The 23665-nt window shown below is 41.6% G+C and overlaps 1 protein-coding gene across 2 annotated transcripts in view; it reads left to right on the top strand.

Annotated features, from left to right (window-relative positions):
* Nucleotides 1-6000: 6000 nt before the first annotated feature.
* Nucleotides 6001-23665, top strand: part of LOC115207608 (nuclear receptor coactivator 3) — a 34561-nt gene continuing 16896 nt past the window's right edge. Inside the window, exons 1-2 of one of the 2 annotated variants that reach the window (XM_029774867.1) lie at nucleotides 6006-6099; nucleotides 6213-6318. The gene's annotated coding sequence lies outside the window, so the exon portion shown is untranslated. Of the gene's footprint in view, nucleotides 6100-6212; nucleotides 6319-23665 lie in introns of both variants that reach the window. The other variant, XM_029774866.1, reaches the window with a different exon arrangement.

Genomic DNA, 23665 nt, shown 5'->3' with positions numbered 1-23665 from the left:
ATACATGTCCTCTACTAGTAATTTTATTTCTAGTGTAAATGAGTTTAAATTAAATAGAAGAGATCTTCCGCAACGTTACTTTTGTACCTGCCTACGGGGCGGGCGTAACACAGCCCGCACAATATCTGTCTTGCTGTTTTCAACTCTTTCTCTCTCTCTCTCTACCGCACCGGCTGTCTCGACCTCTGAATGCTTGGCTATGAAACGCCAACTGACATTTACTCTTGAGGTACTGACCTGTTGCACCCTCTACAACCACTGTGATTATTATTTGACCCTGCTGGATGTTTGAACATCTTGAATATCAATCTGGCCTTAAATGACCATGTACTTTTATAATCTCTACCTGGCACAGCCAGAAAAGGACTGGCCACCCCTCAGAGCCTGGTTCCTCTCTAGGTTTCTTCGTAGGTTCCTGCATTTCTAGGCAGTTTTTCCTAGCCACCGTGCTTCTACATCTGCATTGCTTGCTGTTTGGGGTTTAAGGCTGGGTTTCTGTATAGCACTTTATGACATCTGCTTTATAAATAAATTTGACAATGTTATCCTTGTCATGTGCGCTCCTCGTGTCTTGATAGAACAAATGTCTTTATTCTCTTCACAAACGGCAAACTCATCATGCTCATCACATTTCCATGGATTGACATAAGGTAATTGACCACCAGAATCATAAAGATATATATTTTTAACCACTAACCTGTTGATAAAAGTTTGTGAGAAGCTGATCCAAGGCATAATTCTAATGATGTCATATATAATTTTCAAACACTCAGTCACTTGTTGATACTTTTCTAACGTTATAAAAGCAGTATGAACTAGAGGAGACAATGCTTAAAAGTTCATCATTTTACATTTTGTTACTTTCGTCCCAACAATCTCTCCTGTAACTCCTCCCAGGCTAACACCCAAGACTAGCTAGCATGATACTTGAAACGTGTGCTGTCATTTAGTCACTAGATGGGTTAAGAAAATTACATATGTTTGGAACCTTCAACAACTAAACACAACCAAAGATTATGGATATACAGACAAGATACTTGTCTCTCCGCCCTGACAATGGGAGTCGTTGTCCACAAAGTGGCACTACGAGCGATCTAGCTCCTGCCTATCCTTTCTTTGGATTGGTGGATATATCTCATTATTTTAATACTTTTTGGGATATTCGGTGAGGGTTGTTGACAGCAACCGCCTGTATTCAATTGAGAGATGCTATGCTACTAGCCTCAAGCCATGAATATACATAACCATCTCAAGACAACTCCGATATAAAGTGTTTTTTGTTGTTGCAGGATGTCACTATACTCTCCTAACAACCTAAGCATTACGAAACTTCTATTCAATCAAATAAACCTCACGTAGCAAATAAGCCATACATTTTTTTCTTGACCAAAATCGACAATCTCATTGACCTCCATACAAAAACTCTTTGCTTGGTATAGAGGTAAAGAGAGAGTTGGGCCTCTCTTTACCTCTTCCTCTCTAACGCAACTTGACAACCGAAAAACACCCTGTTTTGTTTGACATACATCACTCAAAAACACTTTTTGTTGATAATAACTGTGCGAAACATGGTCAGAGGGGTCTGTTTTCTGCAGGGAGGTCATCCTCCACATTAGGAACATGGTGACTTCACTATGTCATTCTAGCTTTTGTGTTTTCTGAGAAAATGGCCGTGTTACTTTTGCCCCTTGTTCTTTCGTCCCAGCTCTCCCTACATTTTGACTGGGGTACAGGAGTGGAGAAATATTATTTATTTCTTTAGCATCTTGAGAGAATACAAATGCACAGTTAGATACCATCTGTAGGGGTATATTCATCAGCATCATAGGCTATAATCTGAGAGTATTTCAACCACATCAAATATGCATCCAAGGCGAATTGACATTTTATCAGAAACATACTGGGTTGTAAACTTCTTTGCTCCGTGAAAGAAGCAAATATGACAGAATTTGACCGATGGATTGAAGGATTCATTCTATCGGTTTATGACATTATTTTGGTGAGCAAGGGTTCATTTAGTCTTCTATGGCAACATAATGACAGGAGAGAAGCTGCCTGTATCTAATTATAGACAAGTTAAGAAACAAATAGCCTACCAAAATGTCGGAAATTATAACAGAAACATATCTAAAAAATCCTGCATACCTGTTAAAAAATCTTTCCGCAGTCTCTGACTACATTTTCCATATTAACGGGTCGGATGCCGGCCTCAGATTTTCACTTTATCACATAGCCTATAGTCGGGCGGTTGCGGATGGGTTATTAGCAACTGTAGACAGGTGAACAAACAGCTGACCGGCGTACAACTTCTATAATGGTATATGGCACTCCACTAGATGTCACCCTCCAGCTTGCCTCATAATAGATACTGTATCTTGACAGTTTTTCTATAGACCCTTTGCGGCATTAATAAATCACAACAATCGCATAATGCCTGGGAAAAGCTTTCTTGTGTAAAGGACAGAAAAAACATCCAATGCTCTTAAGGAAAAGGAGGAACATTATCAGTTAAGGTATATTATTGATCATTGAAGAGCACTGGTTGACGAGTGCATGTTTCTTTTTCAATCACACTGTATGTAGCCTACTTTACCAATCTACAATCTACATCTCACCAATCCAACCCTATTGGATATCATCCCATAACTACAGAGGAATGGCACACCCTCTAAAAGCAGTTATCAATTTGAGATAAATTGGCCAGGTGACAAGAAGTGCATGTGGAGTTAACTATAAAAGCCGCTTTCTCTGAACTGTCAAGAAAGAAAGCCCAGTGCTATTGCAGCATTCAAATCCCCCTTTCCCCGTGCTAGAAGAAGATCTCACAATATGATGGCCATGATCCACTGTAATATAGACACAGGTCAGGGGTGTAGATACACAGTCATCACCTTTGCTCTATATAAAATATTATACACTGCTTAATCCCATGCAATAGAAGCGCTGTGCAGGACTAGTATAAACCATTTACAGGTCTGAAATGAGAAATATCTGACTTCATCCATATGGATTTCATGGGAAAAGGTTCTATGTGGGGAAATTTGACATGGATGCTTCTCAAACTTTTCTCCAGCGATAATTCAGTTGAAGAGTTGTATTATTTTCTCTATGGAAAATCTTGGCATATATTTAGGGAAATATTGATCATATAGGGATCATTTCCCACTTAATCTACACTGGATGTGTGTCTCCTTGTTTAATTAATATACATCTATTTCAGACTTGTAAGTGTTTTCATTACTTCTGTAGTTTTATTTCATGCAATGATGAAACCTAAAAGCAGACTTACTGTATTCTCGCTGAAGAAAAAGTTTTTTGAAAGAAGGAGAATGAAAAAAAGGAAACCCACACAGTAAAATATCAGGTGAATGTTCTGTTGTTATGTAGGCGACCCATGAAATACGCTCAGCAATCATTAACTTGGCAATGATTAAATACTTGTGTTTGAGTTTCACTGACGAGGGCTTTAGCGCAAACCATCAAACACCTATCATTCTGAAATGTTTATATGACTACCTCTATATCAGGTGGATAAAAAGACACTTCTCAAATTGGTTCTGTCTGTCTCTTGCTCTTGCTCTCTCTCTCTCTCTCTCACTCTCTCTATCGCTCTCTCTTTTTTCTAAGTAAACTCACTCTTCCTCTTGAAAATAACTAATTAATGAAATATTGAACATTCTCTGCCCTTTTCATATGTGCTTGCTTTATCTATGCATTTCACAATTCGTTGTATATTATAATTAATAAATTGTGCCCATGTACTGTAATTAGGGCTGTGACGATACCAGCATTGCAATAGTTTTTCCATGGCAAAAATGAAAACATGAAGCAAACCAAACTCTTTGGTCCTTTAAAAACATGCTGTATGTAACATTTTGTGTGCTATAGCTTGGAAAATAAATAAATGTGACTCTGGATGACAACATAATGATGATTGTTTCCAACATCAGGGCTGTTTTCCTAAAGAAGTTAAATCTGCTTCATGTTTTGTTTCCTCTGCATGATACTAACGAGTATCGTGATACTGGTATCATCTTGGCCCAAACTGGAATATATCTCTGTTTGTCTTCATCATGATCCTAAAGCCTTGAATCTGAGTGGAATTCAAATGAAGTGGGGGAAGTCGAGGGGTGAGGAGCAGAGGCACCAGATTGGTTGTTTGCAGGTAAAGCAATCTGCAAATACATTAATTATTAGGGGCTATATCCTGTCCTTACAAACTGTTATCTCCTGTCCTTTCATACTGGAAAGGCAGAGAGGGAAGGGGGTTGGGATGTAGCGTCTCACACTCACTGACAGAGGGGGAGGTCAGTTTGTGGTGTGTTGTGGGGGAGGGGGCACAAACAGAGGACCATGGGCCCCCCTTAAGGACTCTGTGGAATGTAATTAAGGCTCACTCTTTAACACACAAGCACCCAACCAGGCAAACAGATGATTCATGATAGCAGTGTTAGCTTTATGGCTGTGGTGATCTCTGTTATAAACACATCATCTCAGTTGAATGCTGTTTATCAAATACAAGTGAACTCCAGTAACATAATTTTATAGGAAAGGATCCGTATCAAACTTTCTCTGTCAAGACTAATACATCTGTCGTTCTCAAGTGACAAATAATACTTCCATTTGTGTTTTGAGGTCATGAACTTAAATATGTATATCAACTGCTTGAAGCAGATAGGTATTTTAGAAGTTAAAATCGGTATAAAATTGGCTGGACTGCATAAATCTCTGTGTGCTTGAAACTTGGGACACAGCTGAGGCTATGAACTTCACAGATTTTTTCAACAACACCCCTTTGAAGGCAACATCAAAGATGCATGTAAGTAAAACTTGTAAGAGACATCGCCACAGTATTTTAGGTGGGGTATTTTTTCCAGTATATATTTTTCCTTCTCAATTGTAGACAGATTGAGATAAAATATGCCCAGACCAAGGAAACAGCAAGCAAGGAGCGAAGCAAGCAAGGAGCTAATTACCAAGTGTTACCCAGTCCCCCCCCCTCTCCATCTTTAGCCCTGACTCCCTCCCCAACAGTTGAAATTCTACACTGGTGTGCCTGAGAGATCACCATGGAGACAGATTCGGCACTATCTTCCATGGCTCTTCTCCAGAGGGCAGTTGGGACTCCTTAGTCCCGTCAGTCTCCCATAGGGCGATTGCACTTCATAGTGTTTGCTACACAATTGCAAATTGTACCCTGAACACCGCTGTTCCCCACTCCCCATGTGGCATATGGATATTGGCCTGTTCTTGTGTTAGTGAACAGATGGATAACATGTATGAAAGTCTGAGGGTTGTGTGTGAGTGCATACTTGAGCTTGACTGCCAGTCAGTGTTGTAAGGACTTGTAGTAATACATGCATGGCTGAGGAAGCACACATTTTGTATCATACCTATTTATCCTTCTCCATGTTACTGCTCAATCTGAATTCTGTTGATTTTGTATTTTTGTTAATCTTTTGGAGAGGATTATATAAAAAGGTCAACTAAACCCACTTAGCCTATGACTCTTTGAAAATGCATACTTGGGAACCAGCAATGGTTTGAGTGTAACAGATAATGTTGAAAAATTTACATCATACAATCTCAGAAGAATATGTAGGCTTATGTTACAATTGCAGACCTAAACACTTTATTTGTCAATATCAGTATTTGAGGCATCAGAATTATGTCTATAAACATTTATAAAATAATTAAATTCAAGAGATTCCTTCTAGGGCACATTTTTGCTAATGGAGAATAGCACGTCACAACGTCCACGCTCACATATATCTCCATGGGCTACTTTGGTGAGCTATAAATAAATGCATGTTGATGTATTTCCCCTAATATAATAGCATCGGTATTGCTGCCCGTCTCATCTATATACTTATTTCTAGTCTACGTGTAGTCCATGTTCAGAAAGATCCATACGTCTTAATTCTGAAAGAGGAGGAAGACAACTACTCTACCCAGAAGCCCTATCGCTCTTTTGCAAGCTGGCTTCTTGCGCTTTGGGAGTGTTTCCCATTTAAACAAACACAGTGGTGAAGATGGCGGAGAGTTAATAGGGGCAAGAAAGAAACTGGTGTAGCCTACTCAATGAATGCATTGAAGCGGGTGAGTTTTTCCTGCTAATAGCCGGTGTTTTGTTGGTAACACTGATAGAGTTTTAAAACATGTGGCACATTTTCCAGTTAACCTGATGTAGCTTAACGCGTTTCTTGGAATAGGCAGAGGTTTCACCCGTAGCCTACAACCAACCTACCTTGTAGTTCTGAGCGTGTCCGTTTATTTTGGATTTGTTGGCAACATGAAGAGTGCTCTCTCCCTGATGATGTAAGTCCATATTTGTCTATTGGCTGTTTTAAATATGTGTGCATTCCTCGTGGAGGTTGCATACGGCTTTTATGCTCATCTTTGTTACAAAGTTTATCAGAGGGGCAAATTGATAACATTACATTCAGAAACTATTCCATCTCGACTGAGTTAACTCTTCTATTTGTGTAGGCAAGATACCTGTTTGGCATTGCAACGGTTCTATTGAAGTCTAAGTAAATCTTTTTTTTTAAGTACTAGTTTGCCCAAATATTTAGGTTGCGTTTTCATACTCTTTAAATTAAGAACAAATATACATAGTTTAACATTGGACTACAGCTGAATCTACTGTCGCCAACTAGCCTAGATTCAGAGGTTCAGTGTAGTTTTTATGGTATTAATGGTTACAAGGAATAACTGTTTTCATCAATCTGCTACTTTGTAATGATTGTGACAGTTGACGCATGAAAATGAACATTGGCAACATTGTATCAACCTCAACATGACGTAGCCTAATGGTCAGCTAGTGTTAAAATTACAACTAACTTATGTTGGACAAAACATCGACATGGTGGAGGTAGTAGCCCGGCCATTTAAAAATCCGCACATTTGCTGTTATTTATGGTTCAGCCGTGCTATGTTAAGTAGCTATTTGTGATCATAACGGTGAAGATAATGACCCACCACAACGCGGTAGGATTGGATACGTACGTCAGGCCACCGGCTCAACTCTCTCGTAGGCTACATGCAACATTGCTACAGAATAGGCTATTTATGATACAATATGTCTCAAGTTCACATACATTTAATTTACTGCAGGGCATGGTGAGGAGAATGTTGGTCTTCATTCACGTGTGTGTGCGAGAGAGAGGGCTAATGTTTAAGCGACTCTGGGCAGAACACTCCTCACCGAGTTTTTGGTTAGAAAAAATGGCAACAAAACGAACTACTGATCAGTTTGTATGCTGAACATTTACTTTGAGGCAATAAGGGAGAATTCTTCGACAGCTTGCTCATGTATTCTCGACAGACAATGGAGAGTGAGTAATTTCTCTTGCATTTAAAGGTCTAGGTGTGCAGTCTTCGCTTGGGGGCAAACCACGTGAATCACAAGAAACCTACTCATCCCAACATGCAAGACTCTCAATGCTCCGTCTGGCTTAAGACATTTTTAAGGGTAAATTAATTGAATTTGCCCTAGAAGAATTAGAAAGAACTGTGTGGACATCTACAAATTAGTGGATTCGCCTTTCCAACAAGTCAGTATGTCAAATTTCTACCCTGCTAGAGCTGTCCTGGTCACCTGTAAGTGCTGTTATTGGGAAGTGGAAACGTCTAGGAGCAACAACGTCTCAGCCGCAAAGTGGTAGGCCACAAAACGGGACCGCTGTGTGTTGAAGTGCAGAGAGAGAGAAAAGAAAAAAATACATTTGTCTGTCCTCGGTTGCAACACTCATTACCGAGTTCCAAACTGCCTGTAGATGCAATGTCAGCACTGTTTGTCAGGAGATTCATGAAATGGGTTTTCATGGCCGAGCAGCTGCACACAAGCCTAAGTTAACCATGTGCAAGACCAAGTGTCGGGTGGAATGGCGTAAAGCTTGCCGTCATTGGACTCTGGAGTGGTGGAAACGCGTTCTCTGGTGTGATGAATCACGCTTCACCATCTGGCAGTCAGACAAACATATGGGTTTGGCGGATGCCAGGAGAATGCTACCTGCCCGACTGCATAATGGAAACGGTCAAGTTTGGTGGAGGAGGAATAATGGTCTGGGGCAGTTATTTATGGTTTGGGATAGGCCCCTTAGTTCCAGTGAAGGGAAATCTTAATCCTACAGCATACAATGACGTTCTCGACAATTCAGCACTTCCAACTTTGTGGCAAGTTTGGGGAAGGCCCTTACCTGTTTCAGCAGGACAATTCCTGTGCACAAAGCGAGATCCATACAGAAATGGTTTGTTGAGATCGGTGTGCAAGAACTTGACTAGCCTGCACAGAGCCCTGACCCCAACCCCATCGAACACCTTTGGGATGAATTGGAAAGCAGACTGAGCCAGGCCTAATCGCCCAACACCAGTGCCCAACCATACTAATGCTCTTGTGGCTGAATGAAAGCAAGTCCCCTGTTCCAACATCTACCTGGTCCAACATCTAGCGGAAAGCCTTCCCAGAAGAGTGGAGGCTGTTTAAGCAGCAAAGGGTGTACCAACTCCATACACTACATGGCCAAAAGTATCAGGTGAATGTGTATGGTGTCTGAGCTATGGGCTTGGAGTAAGAGTTAGGCCACTGAGCTATCCTGACTAGCGAATTGTCTTCATGGTCTCATTTTAGGATTAGGCCTATTTTATTTATCATAATACTTTTTAATGCACATCTACATTGTCTCCATCTTCTCTAGCAGTGTATATGTTTGTAGGAAGGGAACAGTGGCTGCTGTGTGAAACTACTCAATGAACTACTGCTGCTACTCTGCTTCTTTGCAAATTGAGCCCCCCTTCTCTATCTCTCCCTTTCTCTCACAGGGTGTCAGGCTGCGTTAACAATGAATCAATCTTCTGGGAGATTCTTTGACTGCAGATGGGTTGAAGAAGTGACTTTGATGCATGGCTTTTTCTTTGTCCATTTACAACTGTGTTCTCAATAAGTCATTAACTTATCGCTTCATCTCATGGGTGTAGGAACATCTCTCTGGTGTCAGCTTCGTAGCAGATGAACCAATCCATTGATTTCCATGACATATTGAGTGGATATTGTTACTGTTTGTGCATTGGCATTTGTCAGCATTAAGACTAGGGTTTGATGATGCATACTTGGCCTAATATTTAACTGTCATATTGTTTTTGCTCAGACAACTGTTGTCCTTGTCACTTCTGAAAGTATTCACTTATTTAAAATCAGGTTGTGGGTATTTTGACTTAAAAGCAGAAAGAATGAGTGGGGAAATATGCAAATGCATCACCTTTTGTGTGGTGGAGAGGTACTTTATGATAACTGCCTCCACTCTCTTTGGCAAGCTGAATTTCTGCTCCATTGATGTTTGAATAGATTGCTTTTTTTGTTTGTCGTCAGGGTTGTGACTAAGGGGGAAATGTTAAAAAAGAAGGTATTTGGTGGTCAACAAGTAAAGGTGAGGGTGTGTGTTCATTCATCTTGTTAGTGGGGAGAGAAGAGCAGTGGGTAGGGGAGGGCTCTTGGAGACCCACTGAGCTGAAAGGAAAGCCTGATTGTTTCCCTAATTGAAATTTGATTCCTTGGCCTTTGTACCTTTTTTGTGGGTGGTAGTGAGGCGCTGGGTTTGAAATGAAAGCATAAGAGAGCTATAAAGTTACATTTCCAAGAAGAGAAGCCCACATGACAACCGCAAAGTCATTAATTTGGTGACAGTAAACTCTGCATGTCAGCTGATATACCTGAGGGGCCTCGCAGTCCCACGCTCCACAAATGCCTTCAACAGGTTAGTTTGTTGAATCAACTAAAGCAAAACTCCTCTCCCTCCCCTGAAAGGAAAGAGCCCAAGATCGAACTGGAGTGGAGACTTGAGTTCCTGCTGATGAAATATTTAGGACTGACTGCTCAGAGGGAGTGTGTTAAAGACCAGAAGAGTAGGAACTGTGGAGCAACTAAAACAGCGGTTTCCCCTTCAATGACACCAAACCCTGGTCTCAATCACTTCATGCAGATTACAGTGTGGCTCCGCTAGTATCAATTCATATTCATGCATTCCCCTCTCGTTCAACTCTGAGGTAATACCCAAATGCAGGGGTAATTCTGCCATATGTGAGCCCGAGCCATGCACACTTATGAAAGCCAAACGTGCAGCCTGAAGTAATCATTGCACCCAATTCCAATTTATAACCACTAAGGCGTTGGAACAGTTGGTACTCTGTAGTCACTGCTGGTTGGACGACAGAAGGAATAGCTTATGAGGAAGAGAGAGGGGGGCACAGCTCTTCTTTCCACCAGTCTTTACTTTCTCTCCCTTGGCTGAAGAATGCTCGTTAAACTGGTTCACCTGAACAAGCCAATGGGAGGGTAGCTCCCTGCCCTGGTTTTGTTACCATTGTAAAATGTTAGTGAGACTATTTGTGTTTTGTTTAGGGCCCCCTTTTTATAAAGTCTGGGGGGGAAAGAAAGAGGAAGAGGGAAAAAAAGTTTTGTTTGTGAGATAAATGTTACCAGATGCTTTCTCCGTCAGGCAGGCAGCGAGGAGAGAGCGTGTCAGTTCTGAACTTCTCAACTGCTACACGGCCACCTTGCTTTGATTCTGCCCCTCCACGGCTCGGAGGAGAGTTAAGTCTTCCACCCTGAAGTGAGAGGCCTCTGCTATTCTGGGTCGATCAGCGAGCAGACTGCAGATTTACTACACTGTTAACACCAAAGCATGATACTACATTTATTGTAATGTTAACATTTTTCTGCAACTAAATAGTCTTAATTGACTTGAGGTTGGGGTGTTATGGTGGGGGGGACTGTAGTGGAATAGATGAACATATTCTCTTAGCTGTCATTTATGCCCATTTGTTACCATGATGTTGCACTTGTTTTTATATGGTTTTTCGTTAAGATAACACCCAATCCAAGGGTTGCTTGCTGATACCTGTCAATCCCTGTTTTAAGAGCAGCGCAGCACTGCTGTCATTTTCAACATACTCAGAACAATGGGGTGACACACGAGTAAACCCATTTTGATTCTGAATATGGTGTTTTGAGTCTTGGCTCTGCATTTATGCACCTCAACTGATGGGCACTACCAGGAGTCAGGATTCTACCACTGCTTTGATAGGTCCCTGTGGTCAGAAGAGGTTAATGTGCAGATGGGAACCCAATTGCAGAAGAATAAGCTCCTATTTGATCTGATTTTATTTTCTCTTCCCCATATTGTTACTAGCCTGGCAAATTAAGCTAGTCTTTCCTTGTGTGTAAAAGAGGCACCCAACATTGAGGCTCCACCCTCATGCTTTATATTACCTAATGAAACGCCATTAACATGTAGAGACAACCTTTGACCTGGGTTGAGGTCAGAGGTTATCTTTTAAAGTGCAAAACAAATGTCGTTTACCGCTTCACTCGTCTAAATGGGTGGTGAAAGCTGAATGTTTCTCTGCTGCCTTTTTGAAGAACATTCGCTCACCCTGTCACAGTTGAATAGGCTTTTATACAGATATTCAGAGTCCAGTGTTTGGGTCGTTCTGTGCTAGAACAGAGAACCACCATGGTAGAATGTATATGTTATACTCTTTCACAGTTATATAATTTGTTGTGTTTTGACCTATGAGAGCTGTGATTAGCTGTAAAGGCTTGACTTATTTATTAACAGATGGAGTAGAGCGTGGTGCCATCGAGTCAAAAACAACCACGTTTGGGTTGTCAGTAGATGACCGCTCTGCTGGGTGGGTTTATGAGTTGATCTTTGAATCTGAGTGTTCCAATCCCCAATGTATGGCCCCCTCCCTCCTTTAAAAAGCTTGGTCCTTCTAACCCCTATATCCACCCTGTCCTCAAGTCATTTAAATACACTTTTAATAGTGTTAATCTGAATCTGTGCAGCGTGTGGTGGGCCCAGTGCTGGACAGAAGGAGGGGAGTGAGAGGGTGAGACCGGCTTGAGTATAAATTGTGGGCTAATTTGCTTTGCGAATTGCGTTCACGTTGACCACTATTATGCTGTACTTTGATTCAGGACTTTGGTGTTTATCTAATACAAGAAATGTAGTAAAAACATCAAATGTCTTACCCAGAATTGCAACTGAAAAATTGACACCCTTACCCAGTTTAGCTCCAATGACAACTATTGCGATGGCTTGACACAAATGGTCCTAGAAATAAATGTTAGAGGTTTTATTCTTTAACCTCCACTTGTGTAGAATTGTGGTTCCCACTTCCAGTGGAGATGTTATGGAGAGAAATTGAACTAATTTGATCAAGTTGACCACTTGCACCTATAAATATGTGGTGGTGTTAATTGTATTAGGGGAGATTCAGTTTAACTCACGAGTAACCTGATCTGAGTAAGACCAATCATCCTCTTATTTCAAAGCTACTGGTGCTTCTTTCTCTCTGCATAGCATTTCTCTCTCTCTGTGTGTGTGTGTGTGTGTGTTTAAAAACAAATAATCAGAAAATGAATGGTGGGGGTAGTGATTAAACTGGCATCAGACCATTTGAGTGGAATTCTTTGCAGGGGTCATAGTTCAGATGAGGAAAGGTGAAATTAAAACTATGCTAAACTTTTGACCCTGCAGGAGCTACGCAGGAACGCCCAGCTCTGGTGTGGAATGGAGACTGTTCTCTTCCTGTGTTTACTCCACGGATTCATAGAGGGAGGAGCGAGTAAGGGGGAAATCGGCTGAGCTGCGGTCTGAAATGAATGTTGACTTTTCAGCTGAGCAACACTGTGAACACCACACTGCTCCTGCCTGGTTGGTGGGGGTATAACGTTAGCACTCCTCTCTGTAAACATTTTTATTGTTCATATCATTTACCCTCAATTCAAGAGTTGAAACTTGGTGGTATAGATTTATGGTTGTCTTTTGAAAATACGGTTAAGGTACCGTGTGCTTTCCTCTGCATAGCCTCTTCAATAGGAGACAGAGGATGCTGATATGTTTATGTTATCTCAAAGGCAGAATGGGGGCATTGCAGGCTTGACTCTGTGCTGTCAGATAAGTCTCTGGCCATTGATTAATGATCTCATTAGCATAATATTAGCCCTGTGTGATCATGTTTAGCCATGGTCGGTGTTCTATTGGTTGCAAGATGGTGTGTGTATGGGGGGATGGGGTAGTAGTTAATAACAACCTAACTAGCACGTTCAAAGACCGTAGTAATGCCCTAAGGTAGTTAATATAGGGGATTATGATAGTACACTTTTATTTGGTGTGCTCGTGTCCAGTCTCCTTGGCGCTCTTTGTCTATTTTAATGATGGATAGCAGTGAAGAGATGTTCCTGCAGGAACTTCTCTTTGTCTCTCCCTCAGGGATATATATATATATTTTTTACACAAACAGTGAGTGAGATGAATCTCTTTGTCTTCACCTTCATTTATATCCCCGTTTTTCCTCCAGTCAAAGTGAAAGCAGGAAAGTGTGTGTGTGTGGTGCTGCTACGGCTCTGGGGATGGAGGGGGAGTGCCTTCTCGAGGAGAAGCTGCTGTGCTTTGAATGTCTGTTCCTTTCAGCTTTGAACTAACTGCTCTGTCTCTGTGTCTGAATGTATTTCTCTGTGTATGAATGTCTCTGTCTCTCTGTGTCTGAATGTCTCTTCCCCTTTACTACAGCACCAATAATTCACTCTTCAATGTTAATGTGCACACTTTCACCTCTTCAGGAAAAAAAACATGCAGAGAAGACACCTTCACTGTTGGGATTAGTTGAATATCCCTTAATCGTTGCAACTCTGAATAAGCTGATGGAGCCCATTGGCGCTTAGTCTACCAATGTTCCCTTTTCTTGCTGTAAACAAGGAAGTACATGTATGGTTTTCTTGTCTAGAATCTCTGCCCTTCCTTTCAGTCCTCCCCCCCTCTGTCTCTCTCACTCTGTCAGTATGAAGAATATGGAAGGCTTGTTTTATTCTAATTTGAGCTGTTTCCCAATGAGGCTGGGACTGTTTGAACTCTACTGTGAACTAATGATGGGGGAAAAATCGATACAGGTACATATTAAGATATTATATCGCAGTATTACTTTTGTATTAGTAAGCTGTACCTGCACCAAAACGTCAATATTTTTCTTTCATATCTTGCACTCTTTTAAATTGTGAGCCAATTTCTTTTCAGCACTGATCAACACTTTTCTCATGACTCTGTGGTTACTCTGCAGCTGACATATGGTGATAGCAATATGTTTGGAAAACCGCAGTATCGAACCACAATATTTAAATATATATTTTACCCCTTTTTTCTCCCCAGTTTTGTGGTATCCAATTGGTAGCTAGTCTTGTCTCATTGCTGCAACTCCCGTACGGACTCGGGAGAGGCGAAGGTCGAGAGTTGTGCGTCCTCCGAAACCCAGCCAAGCTGCACTGCTTCTTGACATAATGTCCACTTAACTCGGAAGCCAACCTCACCAATGTGTCGGAGGAAACACTTACACCTGGCGACTGTCAGCATGCACTGCGCCCGGAGTCGCTAATGTGCGATGGGACAAGAACATCCCTGCCGGCCAAACCCTCCCCTAACCCGGACGACGCTGGGCCAATTGTGCGCCACCTCATGGGTCTCCCTGTCGCTGCCGCCTGCGACAGAGCCAGGTCTCGAACCAGGATCTCTAGTGGCACAGCTAGCACTGCAATGCGTTAGACCACTGCGCCACTCGGGAGGCCCTCGAGCCGCAATACTTATAGAATCGCAATACATATGGTATTGTGAGGTCCCTGGAAAATCCCAGCCCTACTGTAAACCTTAGCTCCTGCTGTTTCCTGTCTGGGGGAGGCGCTGGCATTTAATTTGAGAGTATAGAGCATTTTTGGATGCCTCGTTGAGAGGATATTAAAGCGGGACTTATTTTTCTCTGGCACGGTCTGCAATGGCTGCATTCTTCCTCCCCACTGTCTCCTCCCATCTCACCCATCTGGTTGTGGAGATGGGGAGGAGTATGGCTATCAACAGCGCTATGAGGCTGGTTTTGATCTGAATTTTAAGAAAACGGACTCAACAATTTCAAAGATTTTATTTTAAATCATTTAGGCCCAAATCTATGGATGTCACATGACTGGGAATGCAGATATGCATCTGTTGGTCACAGATCAGTAAACCAGTCAGTATCTGGTGTGACCACCATTTGCCTTATGCAGCGTGACATATGGAGTTGATCAGGCTGTTGATTGTGGCCTGAGGAATGTGCGAAGCTGCTGTATTTTGGCATGATCTTTAACATGCCATCATACACAGTGATCCAGAGCATCCCAAACATGCTCAATGGGTGACATGTCTGAGTATGTAGGCCATGGAAGAACTGGGATATCTTCAGCCTCCAGGAATAGGGTTGTGGCGGTCATGAAATGTTGTCATTTGGTGACTGTCAAGCAAATAACTGCTGATCTCACAGTAATTAACAAACACATTTAACATCCACGCGTAGCCTACAAGCCACTGATGCAGACCTTTTTGGAACCTCTTCAATAAAAAAAAAAAAAAAAAAAAAAAAATAGGCTAAACCCATGTAATATAGCTACACCACAATAAATCCATTTATTGATTACAATACTCTGAGTTGTCCTTATGTTAGGCCTTGATATGGCTGTGGGCTACGCTAGCTCATTTAGTAGTTAAGATTAGCATTCAGTGGCATTATTTTCTAGTATGAAGAATACAATTGAACATATTTTCTCCAAACGATTTGAGGGAGAGTGCACATGCGGCTACTCTGTATTGCCTTTAGCATCCAGTGACCGTTGTGCCCTCAGGCTGAATATAATTATTGTTCCCTTCTCCTGGCTGCATGCGCCGAAGTGCCGCTCACTAACATAGCTCTCTGAGAGCTCAATTATTATTAGCCAATGCCCGTCACGTAATCACACATCGGAGACGCAACTGTGAGCGTCCTTATCCAATTCTGAGGCGCATATTGAAGCTATTGGGACTGTACACATTTCGTTAGCCAACAAGATGTAGGCCTAACGAACAGCAAAAGCACTGGCCTATGTTAACCTACTATTCCCCCGTAGTACAAAAGTTGACCTATTCTGTGTAAGAATAAAATATTCCAAACATAGTCTGGGACCGTTGTGTGACGCGATAGATCCCAAAGTATTACAACCACTAGCCTCAAATGTTTAAGCAATGAGGCTGACGCAACAGACAAGAGAATTTGGCTTAAAATGTTGATAAAGGATATTTCTTCACATAAGCGGAGCAATGTGCACACGGCAGTAGGCTATAAGCACGAATGTTCCAAAATACAATCAATTAGCGGGAAAACACTATTCTCAAGTCACTGCAGATGCGACCATACATTTAATGATTGTATTATAAATCTACATTTTTATGCTAAACCCTTCCCCCAACTTGAAACGCACTGTATATGTATGCCAGTTAAGCTGTTGACCCGTTGTAAAGCGGATGAATTTTAAGTTATTTGGCCACTTGTGATACAAACCTTATCAAAACATATAGGCCTATGGGCTATGCTACATTAGGTGTGTGTGTGACTATGATTTTTAAAGTTGAAAAAAAAGGCATGCACTGTTTCTTGCCTTACTGCACACAAGCTGGGCATGTTTCACAAGTGATGGGCTAATATTGTCACCTATCAGACTTCTGGATTTAATCTTGTATTTACATATACTAAATAATGTGTGAAATTTGTTTTGATTTAAATGGACCCTTATCATGCACCTCGAAACGGGCAGGGGAAAACATGTCATCTTATGCACTTAATTAGCGAATGGAGGATTCCCCCGTGGTTCATTTTCATGGCAGTCAGGTAGGCTATACTTCTGTTGTAAAGAGAAGCAATGTGCTTAACATTAGGGAAGTTGATAAATATAGTAGGAATAGCCTATAGAAAGCTGATGGGATCCTCTTTTTAATAAAGGCCATCACTCTGCTTTCTCATGCAAATGCATTAGCCTATAGAAATGTTGCGCAACATGAGCTCATGAGCTCTCATGGAGTGTTTGATTGGATTTTTGATTACATTTGCATTGATGTCAGAGTGATTATAGAGAGAGTGCTGAGTACCAGGCAGTTAACACGTTTGGTAGGCTACTAACGACCATCAGCCGCATCAGAGCTTGGAGAAGCCTGATTACCGTGACTAAACTGTCACGTGGAATTTGACTGCCGGTGTGAATATGTTCACAGGAACAGCCCTATCCAGGAATTGTGCACAGATCCTTGCGACATGGGGCCGTGCATTATCATTCTGAAACATGAGAAGATGGCAGTGGCTGAATGGTACGTCAGTATCTCGGTGCTTTCAAATTGCCATCAATAAAATGCAATTGTGTATATTGTCTGTAGCTTATGCCTGCCCATTAGGCAGTATACCATATACTGGGGTATTTGTAAAAAGCCACGCGATGGTTTATTTTAAGTACTTTTTTTATACATTTGAACAGTGTCACAATACATTTTTGCAGATGATTCCAGGCGTAGTGTCATGAAACCAGGGTGGAAAACAATAGGTGGCCTAGCATCCTGTTTGCCCCGTCCCTCGGATGCTTGTTCATGTTTTCGAAATGTTCTCCAAAAACCTGTCATTGAAATTCACACTTCTACTCAATACAACATATTGAATTTAGCTTCACACTGTTCTGAGTATAATCGAATACTGCATAGAATGGCTGATTTGCTCATTTGCAGAAGCCTACCTATAATTTGGCTGGAGGAGTGGGAGGAAGGGATGTACATGCATGTCATTGTCAGTAAGGGAAATGGCATGAAACCTTTACTCTTCAGTTAACACACACACTCGCTCTCTCACAAACACATTGCTCCCAACTTTTAAAACGTTAGGAACCAAACAGAATTTAAGGAGCACCAGAAAAAATAGTTTTCATATTTTAGGCCTTTATGAGTCCTACCATTTTTTTTGAAGCACATCTCATGCGTTGCAGACTTTTCCTTTCAGGCAGTGCCAATCAAATTTGCCTAAACCAACTGTCAACTTACCAGGTTGTTAGCTAGCTAGATGACAACATGACTTAACAATGTTTGCTGTCAAACCAATAATTAGCGACATGGTTTGAAATGTGTCTGAAATGCCTGTGTTTAGGCTGGAGACGAGCTGTTTTCTCTGCTATGAAGCTGCATGCCTGTCGCCAAGCTGTGCTCCATTTTCCCTCTGACACTGAGGCTGCATGACCATGAACTTGCAAAGTCTACTCAGACTGGTCTGTGCTCTTGGGTATAACAGGCAATGAAATTATCCAATGCATCAACATTGCCCTCTGCGCGCTGCTCCAATGTAATAAATCTAACAAAAGACTCGTCTGGGTCTGCATCCCTGGTTGCCATCACGGCTAAATGATATATTTTAACTGACAGGAATAGACGCATGAGGAGTGGACGGGGAGAAACAGGTGAGTGATGGCTGGCTGATTACAGCTGCCACACGTCATATGTGGGTGAAGTGGATATTATTGGACATGCCTGTACAAGAGACTAAAGGCTGCTTCAATTCAATTGAGTTTATAAACAAACTTGGTAAACATTTTATAACAAGCGCCAGCAAATTCCTTAGCTCGGTAGGGTTGAAGTCTGTAGTATCATATGAAACAGTACTAGGGTATTCTACAATGTCGGTATCATGTTTTTGTACTGTGATATTACCGTGGTACTGGTATACCGTGCAACACTACAATTTTATGTTCGTAGCTACTTAAGTATATAACTGCAGTCAACTTGTGCAATACGTTAGGAGATAAAGAACATTGCGTTTTTCATTTCACCTGTCACATTATTATGGCGTTTATGGTTGTTCCCAGTCATGTTTGTTTACAAGCACACAATGAGAGACCAGAGCCTTCTGAGTCACTCACTGTTGTGCAGCCTGCTCCAGGGCATCTAATTACAGTATGCAAATCACAACTGGATGTTTGCTATGAAGTTAACTGTCTAAAATGTGATAAATGCTCTGCAATTGTGCATTTTTGGTTTGCTTGTTAGCATGTTAGCATGTTAGCTTCTTCCAAAATCAAGCATTTTACTTGGTAACAGCAAATAATCCCCTCCTGGATCAAGAGATCAATGAGTAGTATTTTTAGTTACTTGTATAGTTTAGGTCAAACTGTACAAAATGTTCTTCATGTGCTCGTTAGCTGAAATTGTTGCATGTTGTGTTAAAATGCTATTTAAATTTTTTTTTACAGTTCATATAAGGAAATCTAATGAATTTATTTAAAATTGACTGATTTCCTTATGAACTGTAAGACCTAATTAATTTCATCTATGGATTTCATCTATGGATTGGGCAGGTGCGCAGCCTTGGATTGGCCTGGGAGGGTGTAGGCCCACCCACTTGGGAGCCAGGCCCAGCCAATCAGAATTAGTTTTCCCCCAGAAAATGACTATTACAGACAGAAATACTCTGTTTCATCAGCTATCTGGGTGGCTAGTCTCAGGTGAAGAAGCTGGATGTGGATGTCCTGGGCTGGCGTGGTTACACGTGGTCTGCGGTTGTGAAGCCGGTTGGACGTATTGCCAAATTCTCGAATGACTTTGGCGGCTTATGTTTGAAATGAACATTCAATTATCTGGCAACAGCTCTGGTGGACATTCCTGCAATTAGCATGCCAATTGCATGCACCCTCAACTTGAGACATCCGTGGCATTGTGTTGTGACGATACTGCACATTTGAATGACTTTTTATTGTCCCCAGCACAATGATCATGCTGTTTAATCAGCTTCTTGATATGCCACACCTGTCAGGTGGATGGATTATCTTGGTTAAGGAGAAATGCTCACTAACAGGGATGCACACAAATTTGAGAGAAATAATCTTTGTGCGTGTGAAACTTCTGGAATCTTTTATTTCGGCTCATTAAACATGGGACAAACTTTACATATGGTGTGTGTGTGTGTGTGTGTGTGAGACACACGGCTCTTGGGATGGACAGAGGAGGAGAGAGCAGCCAGATCCAACTCCAGACTGTCCTGCTCTGAAGTGCAGACGAGGAACAGTTAATGTTTCCCCCCATGTGTTTCTTGCGTCAGGGCTTGGCTGCCAGCGTGCTTCATAATAGAGGCTTTCCTAGATTTTTTTACACAGCTTAACTTTTTAGAAGTCTGCACATGTACACACACTTGGCATTTGTCTGCCTCGCTGCACTTTAGTCCCATTGTGCATCGTATTTCTTTGACTATCTCAAGTCAGTTTTCTGGCTCACTCGCTCTGTTTTCATGAGAATTGTTTGCATTTTCACAAACGGATGAAACAGTTAGGATTCTGTGGTGAACTCTGGCACATTTACAGTGCCTTCAGAGTATTCACACCCATTTGACTTTTTAACACATTTAGTTTTACATCTGGAATTTAAAATGGATTTCATTTTAGATTTTTGGGTCACTAGTGTGACACACGCACGCACACAATGTCAAAGTGGAGTTCTGTTTTTAGACATTTTTACAAATTGAATAAAAAATGGAAAGCCTGCCGGGGCGGCAGGTAGCCTAGTGGTTAGAGCGTTGGACTAGCAACTGAAAGGTTGCAAGATCGAATCCCTGAGCTGACAAGGTAAAAATCTGTCGTTCTGCCCCTGAACAAGGCAGTTAACCCACTGTTCCTAGGCCGTCATTGAAATGTAATAAAAATTAACTGACTTGCCTAGTTTAAATAAAGGTAAAATAAAAAGTCTTCAGTCAACTATTTCAAGTTCAAGAGTTAACATGTGCTTAAGTCACATTTTGCAATACTAGTGTTTAACATTCATTTTAATGACTACCTCATCTCTGTACCCCACACATGCATACAATTATCTGTAAGGTCCCTGAGTCGAGCAGGGAATTTCAAACCGATTCAACCACAAACACCAGGGAGGTTTTCCAATGCCTTGCAAAGAAGGGCACCTATTGGTAAAAAAATAAATAAAAAAAGCAGTCATTGAATATCTAATTGAGCATGGTGAGGTTATTTATTACACTTTGGATAGTGTATCAATACACTGTCCAAAGTGTTGTGCAAGGCTCTTAGACTTACCCAGAGACTCACAGCTGTAATCACTGCCAATGGTGATTGTAACATGAATTGTCTCAGGGATGGGAATATTTGTCATTGTGTATTTCATTTTCATTACATTTGCTGAAATGTCTAAACATGTTTTCACTATGTGATTATGGAGTATTTTGTGTGTTGGTGGGTGAGAATATATTTAAACCGTTCTGAATTTGGGCTGTAACACAGCAAAATGTGGAATAAGTCAATGGGTATGAATACTTTCTGAAGGCACTGTACATGGTTGTGAAAACACATTATTTGTTGATGTGCACAAGTCTGTCAAGTTCAATTGTATAAAATGGATATGACACTGGGTTGACACGAGAAAAGCTCCAGCAGTGTGAGCAGCAGCTATTGTAATGTACCTGTCGTCATCCCAAAGTGTGAGAGCTGTAAGCATGCTCCTGAGGTGGGGCTGGTCTTTGAAGAAAAACAGGAAGTAATTCTGTTTCCTTTTACACTTGTCCTAAAATCCAGTAGATGCCTTTTTTGTTTCTGTAAGACTGTGTGGAAGAGGGTGTGTCTAGTAGGTGGGTGAGGGGGGTAGCTATACATGGTTAAAGAAAGGCTCCAAATGTTTCTGCTACAATTTTTTTATATTTGAAGACAAAAGACGGATCCCTCAAGACAGATCCCACTCAGGATGGTGGCATCAGTGGGTGATGGTTTGTCGGCTTAGTATGTTGTGCGTAGCCTTTCGTGTGAAAGTTGGGGTATGGTAAGTCCGTTTGGTGTTGTCTTTGTTTTGGGTGGGACATGTTTGTTATTTTGCCTGCGTCTCACAGAGCTCAGATTACAGCCTTGATTTCAGGCTCTGCTGGAATGTCCCCGGCTCCTCTCTATTCTGGTCCTGACTGAGGGACACTGCAGCTCTAGAGCTCAGCCCAACGCTCTTCCTCCTCCCCTTACTATACCTCCTTTTCCTCCCTTCTACTGCACCTCCCCCCATCATATTCAGCTGCCTTCAGCTGTACCTTTTTTATCTCAGTTGCTGTGGGAGACCTATTGGATTTGATCTGTGTGGAAGATCCCATAGGCACACAGTTGTTGCCACGCTAGCAGTGCCTACTTTCTCGTGTGTCGGCAGGAAGTTGACCTATGAATAATGCAGGTGACCCCTCCAGGGGGGGCTAGGGGATGATGTGGAAATTAAGTGACTAGGTTACCAAAAAAACGGACGGGATAGCTTACTGTTGCTTGGTATTAAAGATGCAGATGGAGCGAGAAAGGGACAGATGCACAGAATATGTAAATGTTGTGGATGGGTGGCCACATCCAGGAAGTGATGATGCAGGGGACGATGAGAGAGAATGCAAACAGGATGCGATCTTCTGTGGCTTCCTGTTTCTTTTTAGAATGAATGTTCCCATGAAGTTCTACCAAATATTAAACATTTTAACAGGAAGTAGAAGAGTGTGGGTTCTGTTCTAAATAGTATCAGCCAGCCAATGGGATCGCTCATTACTGTAGTGCTTAGAAGGCGGGACATAGTCCACATTAAAACATATCTAATAAAAGCAAGTTGGTGAACAAACTCAAAATAGCCAAATAAACTTGCAGTTTGTTACGTTAGTTTTCAGGAGCCACATTGGGCTTGGTTAATTTTGTTAAACTCTCACCTTTTTATCTTACAGTCCTGTCTGTCAGACTGACTGGTAGCATCCACTGACCCTTTACTGCTCAGTAGCCTTTTTATTAGATTTTTTTCTTGGTCAGAGTACTTGCTTTAGACCTGCCAGTGTACAGTGTGTGAACTGGTCTCTTCACTCATAACAGGCTGTGCTGAGACATTGAGGTCATAGACTCTGAATTGGGATAGGACACAATCAGGTGAACAAGTGCAGTGGTGTCCATGTCATTTACACTGCACCTCATTCTCCAGATCCTCATTCATCTCAATCTAGTTCAACAAACTTTGTAGGCCTATGCTGTCTTATAAAACCGTTAACTGCTTTCAATTCTTATCACTTTAAAACCTGCCCCGTACCTGGAACGAACATCTCCCAATCTCTGGGCAAGTTTCACATTGTCAGGTGGCTGATTCAGGATAATTTGCATAATGCCAGGCTTGTTGTGACTTGTTCATGGTGGGCTTCTGTTCAGACGATGACACTCTGAAATATCTAGCTGGCGTACATTTGTTTCCTTCCTCTTCAGAGTATAAGTCTGTTGAAGTAAAAGCAAACAACAAATGGAATGACCTAGCTTTCACCTGGATTCACCATTTCAGTTTGATTTCTTATTAACGTCACCTGTTAAATCCGCTTCAATCAGTGTAGCTGAAGACAGGTTAAAGGTTGTTTCAGTCGTAAGACAATTGGGACATGGATTGTGTATGTGTGCCATTCAGGGTGAATGTGCAAGACAAAATACTTAAGTGCCTTTTGAATGAGTGTCAAGAACTGCAGCGTTGCTGGGTTTTTCACAACAGTTTCCTGTGTTTCAAGAATGGCCCACCACCCAAAAGACATCCAGCCAAATTGACACAACTGTGCGAAGCATTGGAGTCAACATGGGCCAGCATCCCTGTGGAACGCTTTTGACACGTTGAGTCAATTCCCCAACAAATTGAGTCTGTTCTGAGGGCAAAAAGGGGTGCAACTCAATATTAGGAAGGTGTTCCTAATGTTTTGTATGCAAATATATTCCGTTTGATGCCACTGGGCAGCATGGTTGTCAAAATATTTGAGGTAATCAATGTTCATA

This window comes from Salmo trutta, chromosome 14, assembly GCF_901001165.1.
Source record: "Salmo trutta chromosome 14, fSalTru1.1, whole genome shotgun sequence".
In the NCBI taxonomy this organism is placed as follows: Eukaryota; Metazoa; Chordata; class Actinopteri; order Salmoniformes; family Salmonidae; genus Salmo; species Salmo trutta.
The sequence above is the reverse complement of the archived record's forward strand: the minus strand, read 5'-3'. Positions and strand labels throughout refer to the sequence as shown.